General features: G+C 41.3%; 1 long non-coding RNA gene across 1 annotated transcript in view; it reads right to left on the reverse strand.

The window, feature by feature from the left end:
- The window catches only part of LOC126822698 (uncharacterized), a 79,867-nt gene that overhangs the window by 51,927 nt on the left and 369 nt on the right, over nucleotides 1–27,571 (reverse strand). The window lies entirely within an intron of this gene.

Here is a 27,571-nt window from a genome sequence, read left to right on the forward strand (position 1 = left end):
GAGCGCGCTGTATCATAAGGTCTGTCAATGAGTCAACTGGCGTGGTTTAGATTCTTCGGTTGTACGTGACAAGGAGTAGGGTCATCTGTTCAACCTCGTGATTTTCTCCGGGTCCTCCGGTTTCCTCCCACTGCTTCAAGACCCCGCGCTAGCGAATTATTGAAATAAAAATAAACCATATGTTAGTCCAGAAATGACCTAGTTTGCAGAACAGTGTAGTTTCGATTGTCATTGCTACAATTGTTACGATAATAAACAATGTCCCGATTATCCATTTTTAAATTAAATCATTAACCGCCAATCGTATTTAAATCTGTTGAAAATCAAAACCCTCCGAGATTCTAGAGAAATGAAATGAAATGAAATGGGGTTTAACGTCCTACTGTTCTGCTCCTATACTGGGCTAATGAAGAAGGGCATACGCCATACAGTGTGCTATGAGTGAAATTTTGCCCGGGCAGCGGCACTATCGCCTACTCTTATATCGAATTCCAACTGCCAAGGGATCTTTTACGTGCATTCCAATGTATACACGGGACCTCGGTTTTTCGTCTCATCACTGACAAGGGGGAACCACGCCCGACCTCCAGGCTAGCGAGCCAGCGTCTTAACCAGTTGATTATGGGCCTGATATGTATATAAATGTCTAATTAATAATTTATGTAACATTTAAGGCCTACAGAAGAACCTGCAATAGATTTAGCTCTTGAATAATATATATTTAAATACACTCATTGACAAAGCTGAAATTAGCAGGAAACATGACCTGTTGACAAGCACGCGTAAATAAAATCTTTACGACATTAATTTACAATCTAAAAATTAAATATTTACTCCTACCCCACACCCAGAACAAAAAAAAACAAACAAAAAAAACCCTCCAACTCATTGACAAATCTGAACAATTAATTTGTAATCGCAAAGCAAATAGTGATTCCACTTCACGGAGTTTAAAAAGTTCAAATCAATACGTGATTTTTTATAATCTTGTTTAGAAAAAAGATTTTCATCTTGAGTGAAATCATCCTACGTATATCTTAGTGAAATAACGTCCTTTCTGTACCAACAAGAGAGAGACAGAGAGAGAGGCGGACGAGGTTTAACGTCCAATCAACACAAACCAGTCGTCTCGGGACTAACATATGGTTCAATTTTTTTTTCAATAATTCGCTTGTGCTTAGGGTTTCCTATCAGTACGAAAAACTAGGGCCCCGCAGAGGTTGGACAGGTGACCCTATTCCTTGTCACGCTGCAACGGGGAATCGAAACCTCGCCATTTGACACAATGACAGACATTGTGATTTGAAGCACACACGTTGAACCACTAGACCACTCCTAGAAAGTTAGGACATTAAACCCCATCTATGGTCCTGCGAAATCTCTTTAACTGCGTCAACTATTCCTATGGTAACGTACTTTAAAAAAATAATCATATATTGTATACATAAAAGAAAAAAAAAGGTTTTTGAAATGTGTGTTCTGACATTTTGAACTATAAATAGATGCACACAGACACCAGAGTCATAGATATGCATTATGAAAGATTTAGACCAATCTGATAAAAACACAGATCCTATTTCGTTTCGTTTTTTATAGTTTAAAATTTCGATTTACTTGTATTTACTACGCTAGGATCTGGAAGAGTTGTTATATTACCGGCGTTTTGGTTGAAGTGCTGGACAACTCACACACCCCCCCCCCCTCCCTTATATCAAGACTTATATTACAAAAAAATCTGTGAGAGTCAAGGTTAAAATGAGGGTTGGGGTCGGGGCGAGAAACCATATCTCCCATATTAAACCCAATTCATTTCATTTGAGTCGTAAATCAATATGGTGGGCGGTTAAGAACCAACTTTGGAATGGGAGAACATGGCGCCATGTATACCCTTGCGTGCACATAATAAAAGCCATGACATTTTGAATCCGAAATAAGACGTTATAGCGCCAAATTTCTCTCATAGCATACTATTAAACCTAATTTATTTCATTTAATTAATAAATCAATGTCGTGGGTGCTTATAAGGTCGACTACGGTTAAGTCAAGTTTTGTTATTAATTGTTGAATGAATTTCACCGGATTAATTCTGTCATTAAAGCAGGTGATATGAGAAGAGAAACAATCATTTTTTTTACCGCCATCAATCTGATTAAACATCGAACGTTATGATGTCTTTTATAACCTAAGTTGATTAACAAATATTGATTCAGGTCAAGATTGTAATTTTTATGTACTACAGATGTCTAGTCACAGGCTGGAAAGGTTTTCTACATGGTGGCTGGAACAGTGGTGGCGGGGCTAGTCGTGTGGTTTGGTGGTGGGAGTAGTCTCGGTGGCAGGAACAGTGGTGTAGTCTTGGTGGTGGGAGTAGTCTCGGTGGCAGGAACAGTGGCGTAGTCTTGGTGGCGGGAGTAGTCGTGTGACTCGGTGTCGTCTTTGTTGCGGGAGTAGTGTTGGTGGTGGGAGTAGTCTCGGTGGCAGGAACAGTGGCGTAGTCTTGGTGGCGGGAGTAGTCGTGTGACTTGGTGTCGTCTTGGTGGCGGGAGTAGTGTTGGTGGTGGGGTTAGTCGCGTGGTTTAGTGGAAGGAGTAGTCTTGTGGTTCGGTGGTGGGGGTAGTCGTATGGTTTAGTGGTGGGGTTAGTCGTGTGGTTTAGTGGTGGGGTTAGTCGCGTGGTTCGGTGGTGGGAGTAGTCGTGTGGTTCGGTGGTGGGAGTAGTCGTGTGGTTCGGTGGTGGGAGTAGTCGCTTGGTTCGGGGGTGGGAGTAGTCGTGTGGTTCGGTGGTGGGGTTAGTCGTGTGGTTTGGAGGTGGGGGGTAGTCGTGTGATTTGGTGGTGGGGGTCCGTTACATCCGGGGTAATGGGCTCGGGATTGAATCCGGTACATCCGGGTTATTAGGCCCGTGATTGAACTACCAAACTCATATCTAAAACAATAAAACTATTTGGTATTCACCACGACAAGTGAACTAGTGTAAATTGTAAAAGGCCTTACTAAAGACGACACGGATCGAAATGTCATGGCATATCATTTTTAGCAAGTTAGCGCCTTCATTCCGGCCATGTAATCCCCTCATTATTTATTATGACTAGAACGGAGTGGGCAAGTTGGTGTCAGCCAGCGTCTGTCTCCCCGCAGTACCCTTTGTCCCTGCTTAGGATACTGGGGTATTTCACGATATTTTAACTAAGATAAAATCCAAATTTTAGTAATTTGATTGGATAATATTAGATCGATTTTAGTGCTTAGCCAATCACAATTGAAGTATCTACTAAAATTTGGATTTTATCTTTAGTCAAGATTTCGAGAAACAGGGCCCTGGACGACAGACAACATGGCTGACTGTCAGGTACAAGGCCTGACAATAAAATGAATCCAGTCTTTCTGGTTGGACAGAACACAGTTGTCTCATATTTTCAAGTTAGCGTGTACTTTAAAAAGCCTTTGCAGTAGGCATTCAATAGCAAATGGGCGGAAACACCATCGTTCGGACAAAGTTAACGCCATAGCTTGATGTGAGGTTTTCTTCATTAAACATAAACCCCATTTCATTTTATTTTAATTTACGACCTGGCCAAAGTGTCCGTCATAACACGACATATCGTCATCTTCATTAGCTCTTAGCTCTACGCGGGCAAAGTGTCCGTCATAACACGACTTATCGTCATCTTTATTAGCCCCACGTGGGCAAAGTGTCCGTCATATCACGACATATCGTCATCTTTATTATCCCCACATGGGCAAAGTGTCCGTCATAACACGACATATCATCATCTTCATTAGCCCCACGTGGGCAAAGTGTCCATATTATCACGACATATCGTCATCTTTATTAGCCCCACATGGGCAAAGTGTCCGTCATAACACAACATATCGTTATCTTCATTAGCTCTACGCGGGCAAAGTGTCCGTCATAACACAACATATCGTTATCTTCATTAGCTCTACGCGGGCAAAGTGTCCGTCATAACACGACGTATTGTCGTCTTCATTAGCTCTACGCGGGCAAAGTGTCCGTCATAACACGACGTATTGTCGTCTTCATTAGCTCTACGCGGGCAAAGTGTCCGTCATAACACGACGTATTGTCGTCTTCATTAGCTCTACGCGGGCAAAGTGTCCGTCATAACACGACGTATTGTCGTCTTCATTAGCTCTACGCGGGCAAAGTGTCCGTCATAACACGACGTATTGTCGTCTTCATTAGCTCTACGCGGGCAAAGTGTCCGTCATAACACGACGTATTGTCGTCTTCATTAGCTCTACGCGGGCAAAGTGTCCGTCATAACACGACGTATTGTCGTCTTCATTAGCCCCACTGGTGCAAAAACGTAAAACATTAAACTATGTTTAATTTACGACGCGGGCAAAGAGTCCGCCATGGTATGACGTGTGTCTCTCCTAATTAGCCCGGTTAGAGCAAAAAAAAAAATCATAACACGTTAAACCCCATTCATTTAAATTTAATTTACGACGCAGGCAAAGTGTCCGTCATAGCATGACGTATGGCTAGGCTATCTTCATTATCCCAGTTGGTGCAAAACAAAAAACCAAGGGAAGACGTCAAACACCATCCTTTTAAATTTAATTTACAATGCGGGTTGCGGAAGACGGCATGTAAACATAGTAATTACGTTGACAGTTTTAACAAGATAAAAAAAACCCTCCCCAAACATCAATCTGAAATACTGTATTAAATTACACATCTAGCATTACATGTGACACACTGACGTAGTAAATTGTTGGCCTGAGTTCTTTATTGTCATGTCGAAAGAACAAAGAAAAACTTTTATCGGATTAATAAAACACAGTGTGATATAATTCCCTTTACCAATTGGGTTTTTTCTACGGTCAAAGATTGAAAACAGGCATGTCAATTTCTTCAGATTAAAAAGAAACAAACTTGACTTTTAATAGCTCTATTTAAAAGGGGATTTGCTTACAGCCTTAATTTTTACTTGAGCTATAAGAAAAGAAATGAAATAGGGTACAGTGTCCTACCTTTCTGCACCAATTTGGATACTTCATTTTTTAACTGTTAGGGGATCTTTAACGTGCTGTCGAGGGTATACACGTGGCTTCGGGTTTTTGTTCCATCCCATCCATCCGACTAGACAAAGAAATCCCGAGGCAACATACGCACAGTTGTATGCAGTGACTCGTCACTTAGAATTATGAATTTAAAGATACATTATGTAAGATTTAGATAAAGAACTAGCCATTCTTGCTATAATAGTTCGAAAGTAAATGATGTAAAATGAATAATTTGAAACTTTCATTCAAATTACTCTATTGCAAGCGAAGATATTAGCCTTTGAAGGTTTGACAGACGTGTGCAATAATTTCAACCACCGTACTGGTTGATCGAAGCTAAGTCTCGGTCCTCCATATTTGATTAAATCAAAGTGTCGCTGAACCATTCTAATCTATTTAACATAGAAGAAATCTGATGACATCGAGAGTTGATTATGGCCTGGATCAGTTAATTAATGTCTAATTAATACTTTAGAAAACATTTCAGGCCTAAAGAAAGACCTGCAAAAGCTTAATCTGCCAAGTGCAAGTCTTTCTTTAGGTCTGAAATGTTATCTAAATTATCAATTAGACATTAATTAACTTATCCAGACCATAACCAATCCTTTAAATAATGTTTTAAATAATGGTTTAAAAGTTTCCCTTAAAGTTAATCGTCATAATTCGTTTTTTTTAATCCCACTCTCCTTTCATTGTGAAATTTATCCCGTCAGACACCTGAACGCAATAACACACTTAATGTCACCTTTAGATAATTTTATCGCTATTTTTAATGTTTCTATATTTCTGATGCAATTTTAACTGTTTTTGCGAAATTTGAAGCGAGTCGCTGGGCGACGAGTTTTATGTTGCGCGAAGGTTTTTGGCGAAGGTAGGCACCGTGAGCAAGACGTGCTATATCGCGTGTTGGTCGCAAAATTTCATGGGCGCGGTTTCTCCTTGTCAGAGATGCTGAACGGCGGGCCTGATAAGGAACAACACATAGTCATTCGAATGGGACGAAAACGGAGGTCCCGTGCAAACCGGTTGAGGAGGTGAACAGACCGGTTGGAGAGTAGTTCAAGCCAACGGAAGAGGCTGGTTGCGTAGGAGATCAGATTGGTTGGGTGTGGGAAAGATCAGAACGGTTGGAGAGGAGATCAAACTGGTTGGGTGTGGGGAAGATCAGACTAGTTGGGGAGGAGATATGACTGGTTGGGGAGGAGATCAAACTGGATGGGGAGGAGACCAGACTGGTTGGGGAGGAGACCATACTGGATGGGGATGCAGGGAAGGCCGGATGGGGAGGAGATCAAACTGGATGGGGAGGAGACCAGACTGGTTGGGGAGGAGACCATAATGGACGGGGAAGCAGGGCAGGCCGGTTGGGGAGGAGATCAAACTGGATGGGGAGGAGACCAGACTGATTGGGGAAGAGACCACACTGGATGGGGAAGCAGGGCAGGCCGGTTTGGGAGGAGATCAAAGGTAAGGCTGGTTGAAGAGGTTACCAGGTTCGTTGAGGTAGGTAAGGGTAAACGTAAAATGTAATGACAACCCTAACCCTCAATAGATTCCCCAGGAAAGCAGTTCATAACGTCTGTCATTGAGTCAAGTGGACGGGTTTCGATTACCACTTGTACATGACAAGAAGTAGGATCGCCGTTTCAACCGTGGGTGTTTCACCCACAACGCGAATTCTTGAAGTAAAATTGAACCAATTGTTAGACGCGAAATAATTCCCTCTCCCGCCCTCTCTCTCTCTCTCTCTCTCTCTCTCTCTCTCTCACATTCCATCCGATTAATTCTATCATTAAAGCAGGTGATTTGACGTGGTGACAGTAGCGTCAATACGTATTGATACATATTGGTTATTGTTACGATGTTTGTATATTAATATCAGACTAACTTGATTATTTTAACAAATTGGTAAATACACCAATATCATATCCAATAACAATATTTGTCTATCATATTTCATTATATCAAGAATAACATCGGAACTAATATAGATCAAGAACAGACCTAGAACAAATATTTCACCCATCATATGTCTCATTGGTACATTAGGTATTTGCTTGAAAACGAAGTGTGGGGGGGGGGCGAATGGTTAGCGCGTGCGCGTTGTATCATAAGGTCTGTCATTGAGTCAACTGGCGTAGTTTCGATTCCCCGGTTGATAGTGACAAGGAGAAGGGTCGCCTGGCCAACCTCGTGTGTCTTCTCCGGGTCCTCCGGTCCCCCCCCCCCCACTACTAAAGACCCCTACGCGCAAGCGGATTAATGAAATAAAATTGAACCATATGTTAGTCACGAAATGACCTAGTTTGTGTCGAGTGGATGTTAAACTCTCTCTCTCTCTCTCCCTCTCTCTCTCCCTCCCGCCCTCTCTCCCTCCCGCCCTCTCTCTCTCCCTCCCGCCCTCTCTCTCTCTCCCTCTCCCTCCCGCCCTCTCTCTCTCCCTCTCTCTCTCTCTCTCCCTCCCGCCCTCTCTCTCTCTCTCTCCCTCTCTCTCTCCCTCCCTCCCGCCCTCTCTCTCTCCCTCTCTATCTCTCTCTCTCCCTCCCTCTCTCTCTCCCTCCCGCCCTCTCTCTCTCTCTCCCTCCCTCTCTCTCTCCCTCCCGCCCTCTCTCTCTCCCTCTCCCTCTCCCTCTCTATCTCTCTCTTTCTCCCTCTCTCTCTCCCTCCCGCCCTCTCTTTCTCTCTCCCTCCCTCTCTCGTCTCCCTCCCTCTCTCTCTCCCTCTCTCTCTCTCTCTCTCTCTCCTGCTTGTCAGTGGTTATGCTGGATTTATGTAAATGCTTTTTTACTGGAGATTTATTTATAGAACCCCAGGAGTTTTTTTATTTTTTTTATCATATCCCATAATTATATATTGTATCTTTATAATAATGTAAATATTTATTGGACAAAAAAGTACATCGAACAATTTAAAACTCAACCAATTAGCTGGCACGAAAAACAGTATGAAGATAGCATTTAGATGTAAAATTCCGGATTTACGTGTTTTCTTCCTGAAGCGGTTTTTTGAATTTATTTTCTAAGAAACGCCAAGTTGTTAGGTGGTGTGGTTTTTATTAAACATTTTATTTTTTGCTATGGTAATTAGATCGTTGGATGTTTAGTAATGACGTGTTGTGATCAATTTACTGGGCTAGTAATTGACTGTTTATTGTTCCTGTCGTTTTAATTTCTGTCAATTACTAGCCATGTTCTTACTTGAAATACGAGCAGCGTGGGGAACGTGCGGAGCCAGGAACGAGATGTAGACAAGGTTTCGTACGAACAGTGTGGTGGGTGTTCTTACTTGAACTACGAGCAGCTTGGGGAACGTGCGGAGTCAGGAACGCGATGTAGACAAGGTTTCGTACGAACAGTGTGGTGGGTGTTCTTACTTGAACTACGAGCAGCTTGGGGAACGTGCGGAGTCAGGAACGCGATGTAGACAAGGTTTCGTACGAACAGTGTGGTGGGTGTTCTTACTTGAAACGCTAGCAGCCTGACGAGATATCACTTGGGTGGAAGCGGACGTTAAATACAGCTATTTCACAAACACAAACACACGAGATGTAGACAAGCTTTCGTACGAACAGTGTGGTGGGTGGGTAGGCCTATTGAGACAAGACAATAAAATGAAATGAAATGGGGTTTAACGTCCTAGTGTTCTGTTCCTACTGGCATACGTCATACAGTGTGCTATGAGGGAAATTGTGCCTGGACAGTCACGCTTTGATCTACTCGTCATATAGATTTTACGTGTACACGAGACCTCGGTTTTATGTGCCGTCCCTTGCCAGGCCCACTATCCTGTATCATTGACAAGGGGGAAACCACGCCGGAAAATCCGATGAACTCTCTCGGTCATTGCAGGGTAGCGAGCCAACGTCTTCCTCACTGAGCCACCGTGGCTCCTTTAGACACGAAAACACACAGAGAGAGAGAGAGAGAGAGAGAGAGATGGGGTTTAAGGTCCACTCGACACAAACTATGTCATTTCGGGACTAACATATGGTTTAATTTTATTTCAATAATTCGCTTGCGCTTAGGGGTCTTTAGCAGTGGGAGGAAACCGGAGGACCCGGAGAAAACCCACGAGGTTGGACAGGCGACCCTACTCCTTGTCACGTCCAACCGTGGATTCGAAACCACACCAGTCTACTCAATGACAGACTTTATGATACAGCGCGCGCACGCTAACCATTCAGCCATCCAACCCCCCACGAAAACACAGTCTTGAGGAGTTTTAGACAAATGCGGTTGTACGCGACAAGGAGTAGGGTCGCCTGTCCAAACTCGTGGGCTTTCGTCGGGTCCTCCTATTTCCTCCCCACTTCTAAAAACCCCTATGCGCAAGCGAATTATTGAAATAAAATCGAATCATATGGTAGTCCCGAAATGACCTAGTTTATACCTTATGATTTAGTTAGCACGCGTTAAACAATGGCGGCAATATATGACGAATATTAACCTCCGTGACCGCGGCCATATATGAAATAATCTTTAATCAATGACTTCTGCGAAAATAAATATATTATAATCCACGACATTGATACTATGACAACTAGATCAAAGCACTTCCGTTAGCATAAACTATAACAATACAGCTGATAGGAGGCAACCTTGCTACACGCCATAACCACATTAAAAAAAATCTATTTTAATAGTCGAGGAATAAAAAGAGTACTAATTAACAGGGTTCCTTCTTCAATGTTTGTGGACTTACATGTAAATAAATGACCCAGCTAAGATGAAAATAATATAATCTTCTCACGATATCTATAGATTATTTTTTGTTAAAATATGATTCTTAGCATTTTTTGCCGCAATATCATTGTTTTTTGACAGCAGTAGAGACCCCCGACTGGTCACAATGACGAAATTCATTCATCTTCTTTTGCTTAGTGACAAGTCGAAAGGAAATTATTCTCGAGAAAAAAGGAAATCATTGTTCGTATAATATTGTTCACTTTTATCAAGCTAATATTTTTTCCATTGGTATTTTATTATGTTAGAAGAGAAATGACATTTTATCTCGTGCGTGTAAGGTTGGGGGTATTTTTTGTACTTTTCTAAATGTACGTAAATTTATCAATTTTATATATATGTAAATAAAGTGCAGCTTTTTGACTAAAACTAGGTCATTTCGGGACTAACATATGGTTCAATTTTATTTCAGTACTTTGCATGTGCGTATGGATTTTTATCAGTGGGAGGAAATCGGGGGACTCGGAGAAAACCCTTGAGGTTGGACAGGCAACTCAACTCTTTGTGACGTACAGGCTGGGAATCAAAAACCACGCCATTTGACTCAATGGCAGACCTTATGGTCTAAAGCGCACGTATTAAACCATTCTGCTGGATTGTGATGATGATGGTAGCAACGCAAGCAACTGCGTGATGCCATAAATCTATATAATATGGTTGGAAAGTGTTTCTGATCGGTCGGGTGGGACGCAAAACGTTAAACAAAAACCCCGATAGATGGAAATCTAAACGAACAAGACATAAAAAACAACAACAACATACAAATGGTGGACGGAATCAAGTGACCATACAAATGGTTAACGGAAACCAGTAACCATACAAATGGTGGGTGGAAACAAGTGACCATACAAATGGTGGGTGGAAACAAGTGACCATACAAATGGTGGGTGGAAACAAGTGACCATACAAATGATGGACGGAAACAAATGACCATAAAAATGGTGGGCGGAAACAAGTGACCATACAAATGGTGGGCCATACAAATGGTGGGCGGAAACAAATGACCATACAAATGGTGGACGGAAACAAGTGACCATACAAATGGTGGACGGAAACAAGTGACCATACAAATGGTGGACGGAAACAAGTGACCATACAAATGGTGGGCGGAAACAAATGACCATACAAATGGTGGGCGGAAACAAGTGACCATACAAATGAAAACTATCGATCTTTTTTTCTTAAAATAACAGACTTATTGTGTAGAAATAATCCATTATGTCCTTTCATTTCATTCTTGTATAATTTCATGCCGTCGTGTTCACTCGGTGAATAAAGCGTTGTCGTGTACGTAAAAGATCCCTTGGCAATTGGAATTGGAAATAAGAGTAGGGCGGAGCGCGGCTGCTGTCTGGCTAAAATTCCCCTCAGAACACACTTCTTGAGGTATGTCCACCTTCATTAGCCCGTCGGTACAGAAAAACAGAACGTTAAACCCCACTTAATTTCATCTCTCTAATTTTTCATCATCCTAGGTCAGTGCTTATGTGGAGACTTAACCTCTCCCCCAAATTCTTAAACCTAACCCTAACGCACAAACCACATATGACGTCATATGTGCAGGACCGTCTCCGATCTAACGTTCTCCCTAATTGTCGTATTACAAATTATTTTAAATATTCATTCAATTTCAAAATTTCGCAAAGCATAAATAAAAATCTATTTATTATCAACACAAAAGGAAACATTCTATTATTACAATGACATTAATTCATAGAATGAAACGTGAAGGGTATTTTTAATCGAAAGTAGAGTTTATGTTAAATTGAAAGTAGCCACTTACGTACTACGTCATTACATTGTGTAGTGTTTTTTTATGAATGAAACTAGTCCCCATTCATGTTCCGTCTATGTATGATAATGACGTTCTTTGTTGAGTAAATGTCACCCTCCATGTTTTCATCTATGTAAATGTCAAAGGCAGCGAGCACTAACGGTTAATTCTGACCGACTGTCGAGGGTCTGTTGAATACCAGCATAGAATGTGACACAGATCTAACTTTTCCCCACATTTTCGTGAGGTTGAACGCTTTATGCCACAGATGGGGCAACATGTCGCAACCTCTTGCTCAAAAACAGATATGCGGTTCACCATATAAAACTCGAGATACACAAACTGGAAGTAGAGACCATTAAACATGCAACTATCCGCCCTACATTTCAACCTAATCAACCTCTTAACTCGTATCCTTCCTCCTCAAACCTGGCAAAAATGTATATTCAAACCCTTTTCTTCGATTCTACGCCACATTCCAACAAAGATCGTCACGCAAAATGGGGAAAATGGGAAAGGGAGGAAAAGACTAAAAATAACTTTGGCCTTGACTTCGTGATGGCGTAGGAATAATTGGTGATCTTTGTCCATGTACGAATAATCAAGACCCGCCGTACTATTCTGTAATGCGGTCCCAATCCGTTTTTCACCTTTCATACACTTTTCATCAAAGCTAAATAAACATTTTCAATTTAGAGAGAGAGAGAGAGTGACACAGACTAGGTCATTTCGGAACTAACATATGGCTCAATTTTATTTCAATAATTCGCTTGCGCGTAGGGGTCTTTAGTCGTGGGAGGAAAACGGAGAAAACCCACAAGGTTGGACAGGCGACCCTACTCCTTGTCACATACAACCGGGGAATCGAAACCACGCCAGCTGATTTAATGTCAGACCTTATAAGACAGCGCGAACGTGCTAACCATTCGTCCATCCAACCCCCCTGAATGCATTTAGATATGAACGACAGACACGGTGACCGCCGCTCTGATTTTTTTGTGGATTAAAGAACAATTTTGGTGCCAGTCATTATCACATATGTAATAGAGCTGCTTAAACACATTCCAAATATAATTTTAACACAGAGATCATTGCTACGATAGCTGAGTAATACAGGTTTCCTGAATCGGAAGTGACGAACGCCAAAGGAAAACATATGTGATAATGACTGGCACCAATATTGTCCTTTAATGAACATATGAACGCCCCGATCGATGCGCCATTTTAAGCAACAGGAATCGCTACAATATTGTGAAAAATGAATCCCTAACAGTTCAATAATGGTTCAATTCCTTTCAGTATTTTACACAAATCTATGGGATTGAAATTTGATCGCTCTATGTCGCTCGCTATGCAATAAGCCCGTCGCCATTTTGTTGTTCACGAAAATTTATTGATAGGCCTGTTTAAAATCCGATTATTCGCAAACTGGGACATTATCTATCGTTTGTATTTTGATTTTGTTTTCTTAATTAAACTTTATCAGCATGGATTAAGTCGAGAGAAATTTGATATTTTAGCGAGAAAAGATGCACTGTTACTTTAAGTCGATATTTTTGTTTTATTGGCCTTTCTGAATGTCATGGAGGTGGATGGTCGATTGGCTAACGCGTGAGCGCTGTATCATAAGGTCTGTCATCGAGTCGAGTCAACTGGTGTGGTTTCGATTCCCGGGTTGTATGTGACAAGGAGTAGAGTCGCCTGTCCAACCTCGTGGGTTTTCTTCGGGTCCTTTGGTTTCCTCCCACTGCTAAAGACCCTTAAGCGCAAGCGAATTATTGAAATAAAATTGAGCCATGTGTTAGTCCCGAAATGACCTAATTTATGTCGAGTGGACGTTAAACTCCATCTCTCTCTCTCTAAATGTTAAATTGTCAGATAAAAATAAGTCAAACGAACTGACGAGATCTAGAGGAGATTGTTCTCAAGGGAAGACATCTTCCAATAACGAGGAACATGATCTCTCAAAGGAGACAAGACTACCACAAGTTGATTAGGTGTCATTAGAGACACTAATTGATGTTAGAATTTAAAGGCGCTATATCATCCAGTCTTCGACATTGAAAACACGAATTATTTGTTAATTTAAATCAACATTAATGTTGTGGTCTTACCGGGAAAGGATGGGCTTCTGATATCCAATATTTAAACATTTTAAGATTGGTACACGAATCGTGTACCATAATGCGATTCAGTGCCATTTGTAACAAGGGATTCGAAGAACGAGGCTAGACATATTCCACGAGTCATATCAAACGGTGACTCACATTCTTATCTGGAGAGCATGCGCAATGAATACTATCGGTGTAGGCTGGAATAACCAGACGATTGAGACTTCTGGCGTATTTCGCCGAACATAACTGATTAGAAATTAGAGTAAACCAGAAACGATTGAATGTTAATCAGTTTATATACATTCATATTACATTATTATATCCGTTGCGACCTATTTGTGTCAATTTCTAGGTCCAAAATATTAGCGATTTAGCTCCTTTAACGCAAGATTTCTTAAAACTTTCTTCGACATTTGATTTAATTGCATGAAAATACCGCTATATTTTTTTATAAAGTTTAAGTTTGTTATATTACAACGTTTCCGTGACACTAGGGAAAACTTCACAACAAAAGGAAAAAACATTTATATTAAACATTAAATGATGATTGGCTGCATAAAAAATGAAATGAAATGAAATGCCGTTTAACGTCCTACCGCTCTGCTCCCACCGGGCTAATGAAGACTGGCAAATTAAAACCAACGATCTTCTTTCGGTGGGCGCCACGGCGGCCGGATGGCCGAATGGTTAGCGCGTGCGCGTTGTATGGTAAGGTATGCGATTGAGTCAACTGACGGTTGTATGTGACAAGGAGTATAGTCCCTAAATGACCGGGTTTGTGTCAAGTGGACTTTAAACTCCATTTCTCTCTCTCTCTGTCTCTCTCTCTCACTCTCTCTCTCTCTCTCTCAACCCCGTCGATAAATTTGGAAGCGTTGCAAAATGAAAACGTCGTTAAAGCCTATTTCATTTGATTTGATTAGAGAAATTAGTAAGCTACACGTGTCCTTTGATTGTACATCATTAATCCCTGCTAATCGCTTTAAGAATGTCCTGCATAATGACTTCCAATCACAAAGCGATGATCGGGAAGTCAACGAAGGGTCAAGGAAACGGGGATTTAATCTAAATACCATTAACAGCTGATCCAGAGACGAGGGGACTGGAGGTATCGCCGCGCTGTATCTACACGTATTTGAACAGCCGGTCCAGTGACGAGGGGACTGGGGATGTCGCCGCGCCTTATCTACACGTATATGAACAGCCGGTCCAGTGACAATTGGACTGGGGATATCGCCGCACCTTACCTACATGCATTTGAACAACGGATCATCCATGCAGAGAAAACGAGACAGAGGAATTGTCACACCTCCTTATCTACACCGAATTAAGGTTTCAAACTAAAAACATTTAAATATAATGTTGGTGTTTTCTGCCCAGCACCGGAAATAGCTTCATGATGGTTTTGTGTTATGCCAGTTGAGGAACACAGAACAAACTGTGACGTTCAAAGTCACCCAGGAGCCACGTGGCTCAGAAAGCGTGGTTTCATTGACGTTTAGTTGTTCGGGTGACGTGCACGTACAATAGCCATTGAAACTTGGAGAGAGAGAAAGAGACAGAGGGAGAGAGAGGGGGAGGGGTTAACGTCCACTCGACACAAACTGGGTCATTTCCGGACTAACACATGGTTCAATTTTATGTCAATAATTAGCAGTGAGAGGAAACCGTTGGACCCGGAGAAAACCCACGAGGTTGGACAGGCGACCGTAAACTTTGTCACGTACAATCGGGGAATCGAAACCTCGCTAAGTGACTTATAATGCACCGCGCCCGGGCTAACTATTCGTCTATCCACCCATCACCCTCCACCCTCTACCCCCACCCCACACACACCCCTTTACAATTGGAAATCGATGAACAGGAGTCTAGTTGGTGACGAAACGTAGGTCGTTAAACCCCATTTCATTTCATTTCAAAATCCCTCTACTGACAATCCACGGCTTGAAATTAACCAGAAAATTGAGTACAGTATTTTCTATAAGTTATGATTGTTTAAAATGGTACGGTTCGAACATGTCATAGTTTGGTTATTGCTCTAGACAATGAGTAGCGTAGTACTATATGTCGATCAGAAACCGAGCATGACGTCATTGATGTCATCTTGGAATTAAAGGACAATGGATGTCTAAGGAACAAGCATGCCATGCGTAGGGACCACATCTCCTCAACGAGAAACACAGATGGTCTCAGATGGGAGAGAGAGAGAGAGAGAGAGAGAGAGAAATGGGGTTTAACGTCTACTCGACACAAACTAGGTCATGGTTCAGTTTTATTTCAATAATTCGCTTGGGCGTAGGGGTCTTTAGCAGTGGGGGGAAACCGGAGGACCCGGAGAAAACCCACGAGGTTGGTCATGCGACCCTACTCCTTGTCACGTACAACTGCGGAATCAAAACCACGCCAGTTGACTCAATGACAGACCGTATGATACAGCGCGCACGTGCTAAACAATTCGGCCATCCAACCCCCGGCCCCAGATGGTATATGGGCGTTTATCAAATCGAATGTGCGCTTTAGTACATGTAGACTAAACATAAAATCATTATGTCGTCTCTAGGGGAGACGAAGTGTGTATTATACCGCGCCGAACGGACTCACGGAGGATTCGTCCGTCATTCAATCCTTATTTTGTTTCCGTAGCTTATTTGATAAACCGTTGACGATATATTATTCTGTTCGCATATCAACCTATGTCTTCTGTTAATTAGACATTTCATGGCTTTAATCATATTTGTGTTTCCATGGAAACCAAGTTTTGTTTAGGATATAATCATCTCGTACACTAACAATGTGTATTAAACTCCAGTTTCTCTGGATTTTCCATTCCAGTATGGTTTTCTCTTGTCCGTGTTGCAGGGCGGATGGTCTGCCAAGTACCATCTCGTATAAGTTCATCCAGAATTTCTAGCGTGGTTTTCCCTTGTCAGTGGTGCAGTGCGGATGGTCTGCCAAGAGAAGGCGTCCAGTACCGTCTCGTATAAGTTCATCCAGAATTTCCGGCGTGGTTTTCCCTTGTCAGTGGTGCAGTGCGGATGGTCTGCCAAGAGAAGGCGTCCAGTACCGTCTCGTATAAGTTCATCCAGAATTTCCGGCGTGGTTTTCCCTTGTCAGTGGTGCAGTGCGGATGGTCTGCCAAGAGAAGGCGTCCAGTACCGTCTCGTATAAGTTCATCCAGAATTTCCGGCGTGGTTTTCCCTTGTCAGTGGTGCAGTGCGGATGGTCTGCCAAGGGAAGGCGTCCAGTACCGTCTCGTATAAGTCCATCCAGAATTTCCAGCGTGGTTTTCCTTTGTCAGTGGTGCAGGGCGGATGGTCTGCCAAGAAACAGCGTCCAGTAGATCCGATGGATGAAATATCAAGGTTTCGTATACGACGTTATAGAACCCTTGATAGTTCAAATTAAAAATAACCTACCGTATGACGCATCTCCGTTTTTATTAGCTCGATTGGTGCAGAAAAATAGGACGTTAAACCCCATTTCATATCATGTGTGTGGGTGGGCATGTGATGTCAAGAGACGTGATTAATTGGTCGCTAAAATAGTGTTTTTTACGGCATATCATTAATCAGATTAAAACACAGACCCTATTTCGTTTCGTTTTTTATAGTTTTATAGTTCAAAATTTCGTTTTACTTGCCTTTACTACACTAGGATCTGGAAGAGTTGTTATTATTGACGTGTTCTGAATGATGAGAGGGATTAGCCAATGAAACGTTCTGTTTAGGCGAGCTGTTGGCGTGAGGTGCGCGGAACTGTGGGTAATCCACTAGAAACATTAATGCTGATTGGTTAATCAAATGTCTGACGTCATAGGTCAAAAGCCGCTCTATGACCACTGACGCAACCTCCCAAAACAACTGGTGTAGGCCATCGAAAGTATAAAAAAACGAACCGAAATATAGATTTGTAATTTAATTAGATTGGGCATTTCATCACAGTTGATAATTTTGAGTGTAATAGTAATGTACAGATCTTCCTAAGCAGTATTGAGCTTACACATCGCAGAAATACTATCGAACATACAGGAATCATTCTATGGGGTTTAACGTCCACTCGACACAAACTGGGTTATTTCGGGACTAACACATGGTTTAATTTTATTTCAATAATTCGCTTGCTCGTAGGCATTTTTAGCAGTGGGGGGGGGGGGGGAACCGGAGGACCAACGTGGTTGGACAGGCCACGTACAACCGAGAAGAAACTCCAAGTTAGCGAATCAACGTCTTACTCGCTGAGTCACCGCGGCTCCTAATTATATTATAAGCGAGTAATTGAAATGGCACCACGTATAATTGATGAATGTAAGACAAAATAATTATCGTATAGTCAGTTCGTTATTCCCATCCGTTCATTTCCGTCCATTTCCCTTTTGTGATAAACATAGCTCACAGAACCAAAATCTAATAAACCCGATCTCATATTGCGAGAAGCCAAGATCACATAACACCCACCATTGTCCCGGTCCTTTTAGTATTACACGTGTCGTATCACATTGATAAACAGATATATTTGTTTAATTTAATGTTAAAGTTGTTAAGACTCTTTGATTAAGATTAAGATCGAATATTGACTAATGATGGCCGGATGTGTAACTTTATTACTGAAGGGGTTTAACAGTGACAAATTAAATTGATGTATAACTTTCATCAAATTGAACGATCATTTAGGTGCATAGACCATACTTACCCCCCCCCCCCTCCCCCCAGGCGGTTTTTGATAAGATATGATATTAAATTTTTAACTCTGTTAGACACTACTGTCTGTGATCTAATTAAACATAAGGATTTTTATTTTGAGCTAAACTCCAGAACAAAGTGTCTGTTCAAAGCGCTAACAAAACTAAGTTTATCTGTATGAAGTATTAAACAGGTATGTCTTTAAACGTGACTTAAATATTGTTAGTGACGAGGCAGATTTGAGAGAAACGGGTAGTGAATTCCACTTAATTGCAGCTGTAACTTCCAAGGACTTGAATCCAAATGATTTCAATTTCCATGTAGGCACAACTAAGTTAAGTTGAGACTGAGATCTAAGATTTCTTGGTGGTTGGTAAAGTCTGAAAATATTATTCAAGTACTACGCAGGAATTAATCCCATATGTCCTTTACATACGGAAATACGCAGTGGTCAGTTAATCATACCATGACGTGATGAATAGACAATTCCATATATGATCATGACTCTTATCCATTTTCCCTGTTGTCCGACCCTATATAACCAGGAGTTTGCTGACAGACGAGCGGGGGGGGGGGGGGGGCAGGGGGGCGAGAGGAGCAGAGACCGGTGAATGGGCTCATCCAAATTCAGCCGCTGCCGAGAAAGAAGGTTGGAATGGTTGAAATGTAGCCATATACTATATTACTATATTAATTCACCGTGTTGATGTTTAATTTATGTTCCCGATGTAGTTTAGTTCCTGTTGTATTTATGTAGTTGTTTCATATTTTGTTCCTGGTGTTAATGAATGATATATTTACTAAACTGATATCTGTTATCAATAAAATAGTGATACATAACATCCTACAGACTTGGCTAATGGAGTGTACGACGATTGAAATCTTGAGCGGATAGCGATGCTACGGCCTACTTATTTCTTTTTTTTATAAACAATATTTTTATTCAGGATGTCTGATGGGATTGGGGAACAGGCTTAGCCTATGTAAAACCCCTCTCCCTGGCCTACTTTTTTCGAAATCCAACACTCAGTGGTTCTTTTACGTACACGCCAATGTCTACACGGTACCTCGAATTTCAATCTGATTAAAATACAGATCTATATTTCGTTTCGTTTTTTTATACTTTCGATGGCCTACACTACATGAAGATCTGACAAGTTATAGCCATAGGTCACGTCAGGGGTCAAAAGACTTATGAGCCTATGACGTCAGACATTTGATTAACCAATCAACATTGATGTTAATAGTGGATTACCCACAGTTCCGTGCAAAACACACCTAAAGCTCGCCGTATCCCTGACACCATTCAGAACACGAGTTAAATAACAATTCTTCCAGATCCAAGTGTAGTAAAGACAAGTAAAACGAAATTTTGAACAATAAAAACGAAACGAAATAGGATCTGTGTTTTAACCAGATTGTTCGAATTTTGTCTCGTACGAACGACTGAACACTAATCCTTACCAGAACCCCTATTATGCAAAGTTGACCAGGGGAATCCACGCTGAAATCCGGGTATTCAATATAAAGTAAAATAAATTGCATGTATCCTCGTGGTTTGGGGAGAGGGGGGGGGGGTGCAATTAGGGGAGTACATGAAAATTCTTTAAACGGTCTGAGAGTGTTACAGCCTGTTTAACACCCACATCCGGTCGGCTCCCACACTTATGTATCTACTAGAAGAATGCTCGGCTTCGCTCGGGGGTCATAACCGAAACCGGAAGTGGTAGACTAACGCCACCTGGCCTATGTTACTCCCCGGTCCGAGCTACCCCTATACCCCAAATTTCAGACTCGGGGCAGACCTAGTGTAGCCGCCAACCCCGAACAGACAGACAAACAGACAGACAAACGACAGTCACAAATATTAGTATCTATCTATTAAACGGCCAGATTTATCGTATGCAAATATTTATTTTTTCCTGTAAAGAAAGTTAGCATTCGTTATTAAAGTTGAATACTAAATGACGGTCGTTAGTTGACATGAATTCTTAATACCCTCCGGATTATTCAAATCATCCAATTCTCCAATCACGATGTTATAACGAAGTTAAACTCGTGTTCGATACCAAGCGCGGATCCGAGTTTTATTTACCATAGCGGCATATTCTCAAGATGTTTTGTGCTTCGCCATGCTCGGCCCCTGTATGTTTCAATAGTTCAGAATGCAGGGCGTGAGAGGCAAAAGGCGTCTAGTCGATCGGATGGGACGCAAAACAGGGATCCCATGTATAAGCAAAACGTTAAAGATCTCCTGGAAGTTGAAATCAAAATCTGATTAGTCCGTAATGTACATCTTTACTAGGGGGGGTTGGGTGGCCGAATGGTTAGTGTGTGCGTGCTGTATCATAAGGTCTGTCATTGTGTCAACTGTCGTGGTTTCGAATCCCCGGTTGTACGTGACAAGGAGTAGGATCGCCTGTCCATCCTCGTGGGTTTCCTCCGGGTCCTTCGGTTTCCTCCCACTGCTAAAGACCCCTACGTGCAAGCTAATTATTAAAATAAAATTGAACTATATGTTAGTACCGAAATATCCTAGTGTGTGTCGAGTGGACGTTAAACCCCATTTGGGTGGCCGAATGGTTAGTGTGTGCGTGCTGTATCATAAGGTCTGTCATTGTGTCAACTGTCGTGGTTTCGAATCCCCGGTTGTACGTGACAAGGAGTAGGATCGCCTGTCCATCCTCGTGGGTTTCCTCCGGGTCCTCCGGTTTCCTCCCACTGCTAAAGACCCCTACGTGCAAGCTAATTATTAAAATAAAATTGAACTATATGTTAGTACCGAAATGACCTAGTGTGTGTCGAGTGGACGTTAAACCCCATTTCTCTCTCTCTCTCTCTCTCTTTCTCTCTATCTCCTCTCTCTCTCTCTCTCTCTCTCTCGCTCTCTCTCCCTCTCTCCATTTTCACTATCTAGACTGGTGGAGAACAGTAGAACGTTAAATACAATTTCATTTAATTTCCATTTCCATAAAAAAATATCTGAGTGGGTTGACTGTCGGTTATATATGTACAATTATTTTTTTGAAAGAGTAATTATAAAAACTAGACCTGGCAAAGTGCCATGTTTGGGAGTTTTTATACTAGATTATCACAACCGTATACAATAAGTAATGTTTGTTGTTGACCATGTCTTCATAAAATTAAAGATAAAAATTAAATGGTGAACCCGTGACCTATTGGTTAGATACATATCCTTCAAGATGCATTTTTTAATATAGGTAGTCTGCTAAGGATTCCTGCGTACAAGAAAAATACATCGTCTTCAAAGGGAAGAGTTAACTGGCGGGGTGTACGTGACAAGGAGTAGAGTCGCCTGCCCAACCTCCGGTTTCCTCCCACTGCTAAAGACCCCTACACGCAAGCGAATTATTGAAATAAAATTGAACCATGTGCTAGTTCCTAAATGAACTAGTTTGTGTTGAGTGGACGTTAAACCCCATTTCTCTCTCTCTCTCTCAAGAAAAATACTTCGTCTTCAAAGGAAAATTAATCGAAAAACATTTCTTCACATTTATGGCTTAATCCACCCATTTGTAATGTATTCTGAAAGTTTCAAGTCGAAATCTTCACAAATAAAAAAAGTTACGCTCAGAATGTTCTATGTTTTCACTTTCGAGCTTAAAATTAGGCCATACACATGTGTTGTAGATGTCATAGTGTTTGAAGTTAAATCTTGTGAAGTACAAACAGCTAAAAACTGGTGAAAACCGCGTTCGAATTGATTGAAAAAAACCATTTTTTTTTGATGCCTAATATCTTTTTTTTTCATCTATGACGTAACTTCCTGATAACAATTCTAAAGTTGTATTTATTCATTACGAATTCCAAGTAAATACCTTTCAGGTAGTATAAAATTTATTTCTATTTAATATGTACTTTTTCATAAAAAACGCGAGAATAATCTTTAAAAAAACAATATTTATATCTGCGTTACGTAGATTAACCAAACGCCATAAAAGAGACACAGTATTCAATTATCTTATATTCTATGTAAGGTTTAAAGCGAGAATTTCAAATTTTCTAAGAAAGTCAAAACATAATTATTTCTATGTCATTTGCTCAATAGGTTATCAAATCATTATTATACGATCATGGGCATTATTTCCCACCCTTAAAAATCTATGACACAGGAAATAACAACACCATTACCTCCCCTGTTTTGCTATTGACAACATGGGGCAGTCATTTTCCAACGTTGGAATTTGAAGTTAAAAATGATATTTTTGCCAATTTCTCAGCTGGCAATAGCGAATTATAGGGTTAATAGGATTATTCTTTAACAAGTTAGGACTGTTTATAGATACCATCTATTTTAAGGCTTTATTTTAATACATTTTAAAAATATAACTTGAAAATTTGCAATTGCAACTTTAAAGAGATGATTAAAAGGTTTAACTGCCTGTAAAAACTTTTAATTTGAAAGGAAACTTGTGGGTGTATAGGAAATTGTTTTGTTGAGGCCGAGGATTAGAGCACAGAGGTGAGAAGATTATCGTCTGTATTCACGTGTTTTGTGACATGCGAACCTAATAGTTCGTTCTCAGACTATATTATCAAAAACTATAATGTGTACGCCAACTCGACGAGATAGAGAAAGAGAGAGGGGGGGGAGAGATAGGGTTTAACGTCCACTCGACACAAACCAGGTCATTTCGGGACAAACAAACGGTTCAATTTTTATTTCTATAATTCGTTCTTGCGCGTAGGAGTCTTTAGCAGTGGGAGGAAACCGGAGGACCCCGAGAAAACCCACTTACTCCTTGTGACATACAACCGGTGAATCGAAACCACACTAGTTCACTCAATGACAGACCTTATGATACAACGCGCACGTGCTACCAATTCGGCCATCCACCCCCCCCCCTACCAACTCGACGAATACATGCTACTATCATCGGGGTTTTCCGGTGTGGTTTTCCCCTGTCGGTAGTGCAGAACAGACATATAGACGTACACATTGCCGTACAAGTAAAAGATCTCTTGACAGTTGGAATTTGATAGAAGAATTTGATATCTAATGACATTCAATTACTTTTTAGAATTGTCCGATATCCTCTTACAGTCTCATATAACAACTTTTGGTCTTTGAAGGATTTATTAGTGAGCAGAAATTCTTCCATGTATCTGTTATCACTCGTCCCTCCAGTCAGTTATAGATAGAGATAACTCGTATTTTCCTTTTGCGTTCGTCACTTCCGATTGTTGAAACATTGATTACGCATCTATCGTAGCAAAGATCACTGTGATAAAATAATATTTGGAACGTGTTTAACCAGTCCTATCACATATGTGATAACGACTGGCTCCAATATTGTCCTTTAACAACGATAATTACAAATTTTAAAAACTTAATTTTAATTCCACTGTTTGATTGGACCAGCCACCCACACAAACATCACTCGACATCGATGAAATATCAGTTATATTCTATTTTTAATAAGTTCATGAAATACTAGTAGCAATATATATTTTTTTAATAATAAGATATTTATGTGGTGTTAATAAATATAAGATCTCATCACGATATTCACTGTGTATTATGTCATCGTATTACCGATGTTATTGGCGGGAGATCCTTGTCACCTGTCAGGTTACCTGAATCATATGACGTAATCGCATCCTTGAAGTTAATTAAGTTAATTAATTATTCATGAAATGTACACCTATAAATATTTATATCTTCCGATATCGTCAGTGGTGTGGGTGGTATTAGACCATCCAGTAATGTGACACAACTTCTTTATATCTTCCGACATTGCCAGTGGTGGAGGTGGTATAAGACCATCCAGTCTTTATAACCAATTTATTTATACGTGGGTCCCCTCAAATTTCGGGACTAATATATATATGGTTCAATTTTATTTAAATAATTCGCTTGCGCGTAGTGGTCTTTAGCAGTGGGAGGAAACCGGAGGACCCGGAGAAAACCCACAAGGTTGGACAGGCGACCCTACTACTTCTCACATATAACCGGGGAATCGAAACCACGCCAGTTGACTCAATGGCAGACCTTATAATACAACGCACACGCGCTCACTATTCAGCTCCCCCCCCCCCCCCGTCCCCGACTTTGCAATGAAATGGTGTTTAGCGTCTTTCTGCTCTGACTGGGTTTATAAAACGAGAAAGCTTATCAATTTGTCTGGAGTGAATTTTATAGAAACAAGAGGACAATTCCCCAGATTTAAGTTGAACCAGTCTAGTTTAAAACGTAAGACTTGACGGGGGGCCTGGTTAGGTCAGTGACCAAGTCCTTCGGGTTGTAAACATTCAGTGTACACGTTCGATTGCACTAACAAGATAGAGAGAGAGAGACAGAAAGAGAAATGGGGTTTAACGTCCACTCAACACAAACTAGGTCATTTCGGGACTAGTACGAACAAGAACCGTTTCTAGGTGAAATCCGCAGGCCTTAGCGCCGCTGTCTAGGCAGCATTTCCCGTCCTATCACACAATATGACGTATGTCCGTTCGTGAAAAGAGGGGAATGGTTTAACGCGTGCACTTTAGATCACAAGGTCTGTTATTGAGTCAGGTGGTGAGGTTTCGATTCCCCGCTTGTACGTCCGGGTCCCCCTGTTATTGAGTCAGGTGGTGGGGTTTCGATTTCCCGCTTTACGTCCGGGTCCCCCTGTTTCCTCCCACTACTTAAGACCCCGAAACGCAAGCGAAGTCTTAAAATGAAATTGCTGCATCATGCTAATCCTTGAATGATTTTGTCTTTGTCCCGTGGACGTTAACCCCATTTCGCCCTCTGTGTCCTGTATGGTTTGTTTTGTCTTTTTTTACATGTGAAGTTATCCTGAATTGTCTACTGTCCAAACTCGTGGGTATTTCCGGATCCTCCGTTTTCCTCCCACTTCTAAAGAACCCTACGCGCAAGCGAATTATGGAAATAAAATTGGACGATATGTTAGTCCCGAAATGACCTAGTTTGTGTCGAGTGGACGTTAAACCCCATCTCTCTCTCTCTCTCTCTCTCTCTCTCTCTCTCTCTCTCTCTGTCTCTCTCTCCCTCTCTCTCTCTCTCTGTCTCTCTCTCTCTCTCTCTCTCTCTCTCCCTCTCTCTCTCTCTGTCTCTCTCTCCCTCTCTCTCTCTGTCTCTCTCTCCCTCTCTCTCTCTCTCCCCTCTCTCTCTCCCCCCCTCTCTCTCTCTCTCTCTCTCTCTCTCCCCTCTCTCTCTCTCCCCTCTATCTCTCTCTCTCTCTCTCTCCCTCTCTCTCTCTCTCTCCCCTCTCTCTCTCTCACTCTCTCCCCTCTCTCTCTCTCTCTCTCTCTCTCTCTCTCTCTCTGAATATTCTATTTGCAACCAACTAATTGATAAGTGTGCGATCACATGATCTGTATACGTACATCTGTTTATGAACGATAAACACAGAAACATGCCTGATTACTACACGAAATGTTATAATTTTGGCACGAAAATGTCTCATTTAGCTTTGAAAATTAACGCCCCCTTCCCAGCCTTCCCCCCGCCAATTTATAAGGTGACCATGACATTGAATCCAGCTGGCGCAGGAGATCAAAGTAAAGTAATGCGTATTTTCTTCATATGGCGACATAAGATAAGCACAACAATCGATTCGGACTTTTAACTTGTAACGAAAAAAAAACACTCTTAATTTAAACGGATTAATGCGGGGAGCCACGTCGTCGCTTCTGGAATAATGAAATGAAATGGGGTTTAAAGATCGACTGTTCTGCTCCTAACTGCGCTATTGAAGACGAGCATATGCGTACACCGGATCTAGGTTTTTCATCCCATCCGAACAACTATACATTGTACTTTGCCAGGGACTCTGTCCTTCATCACTGAAATGGGGGAACCGCGCAAGAAAATTCCGATGAACTTTCTCGGCCAACGTAGGGATCGCACACGGGATCTCCTGGTTAGCGAGTCAACGTCTTACTTACTGAACCACCGAGGCTCTCCCCGAAAGATAACATGTTGCAAAAATAATATCACTGTCTCTCAGACGACACGAACCAGCATAAATATTAGTCACTATACAAAATGAAGAGCCCCGGGGAAGAACGATATAAGTCACTTTTTCAACGAACCCCAGTTAATGGCGCCATCTGGTAGCAAATTGTATAAGCTTTCTGTGGAACAATCTATTTAAGGTAAAAACGACCGGAGTCACATCGAACCAAGGCCCTTCTGAAATGGACTCCCGGACAAATACAAGTTCATCGTACACTTTATTTAACCTTAATTCTGAAGTTATAATTAAACCCAATCGTTGTTCTGTTCGCGTCAAACATTATCGTCCAAAAGTCTGTTTTGCCTTTTATGCGAAAATAGAAAAATGTGACTTGGATCGTTCTTCCTCTGGACTCTTCAAATATATTTAAAATGTTCGCAATTAAACATTTCACGGTTCAATCCATGATAAAATGCACTCAATGGCCCTGGAGGAGAGAGAGAGAGAGAGGGAGAGGTAACGTCCACTCGACATAAACTAGGTCTTTTGTGGACTAACATATGGTTCAATTTTATTTCAATAATTCACTTGCGGCATATGGGTCTTTATTAGTGGGAGGAAACCGGAGAAACCGGAGATCCCACGAGTTTGTACTGGCGACCCTACTCCTTGTCACGTACAAACGGGGAATTGAAACCACGCCAGTTGATTCAATCACAATAACAGACAGACCTTATGATACAGCGCACACGCGCTAATCATCCCCCCCCCCCCAATGTCCTGGATGAAGATTACAACAAGCGGTTATCTTTGATAATTTCCCGTCGTTTTCATCGTTTCAGAGGATGTCGAATAGTAGGACATTTTCAACTCATCATATCTGTGTAAATTCTGAATGGAATTGAACCAGTTTTTGGACTGATCTTCCTTTAAGAGATTCAACTTCCACGATATTGTAATGTACACAGGATTCATCAATCACTCGTCCAGAGACTTTAATTCGGCTAGTGGAGTGGAAATGGCACCGGGTGTTTGGTAGCCACTTTAATAAACCCAGTGTAAAGCGAGATGAGACATTGACATATACAGAACTTTTTTTTAAGAAATGAAAAAGCACAAAAATAGTTTTCTGGCCACCGTCATTACAAATTAAAGCATCCGTCAACACTTGTTTAAAAAAAAAAAATGAAAACGCACTGTCATTACAAATTAACAACTTTGAAAATTATCCAAATATATTTTAGAAAACTCTCTTACAAAAATGACTTTTCATTTAATAAATCAACCCATCAGAAGACTAG

The sequence above is a fragment of the Patella vulgata genome, chromosome 5 (genome assembly GCF_932274485.2).
Source record: "Patella vulgata chromosome 5, xgPatVulg1.2, whole genome shotgun sequence".
Classification (NCBI taxonomy): domain Eukaryota; kingdom Metazoa; phylum Mollusca; class Gastropoda; family Patellidae; genus Patella; species Patella vulgata.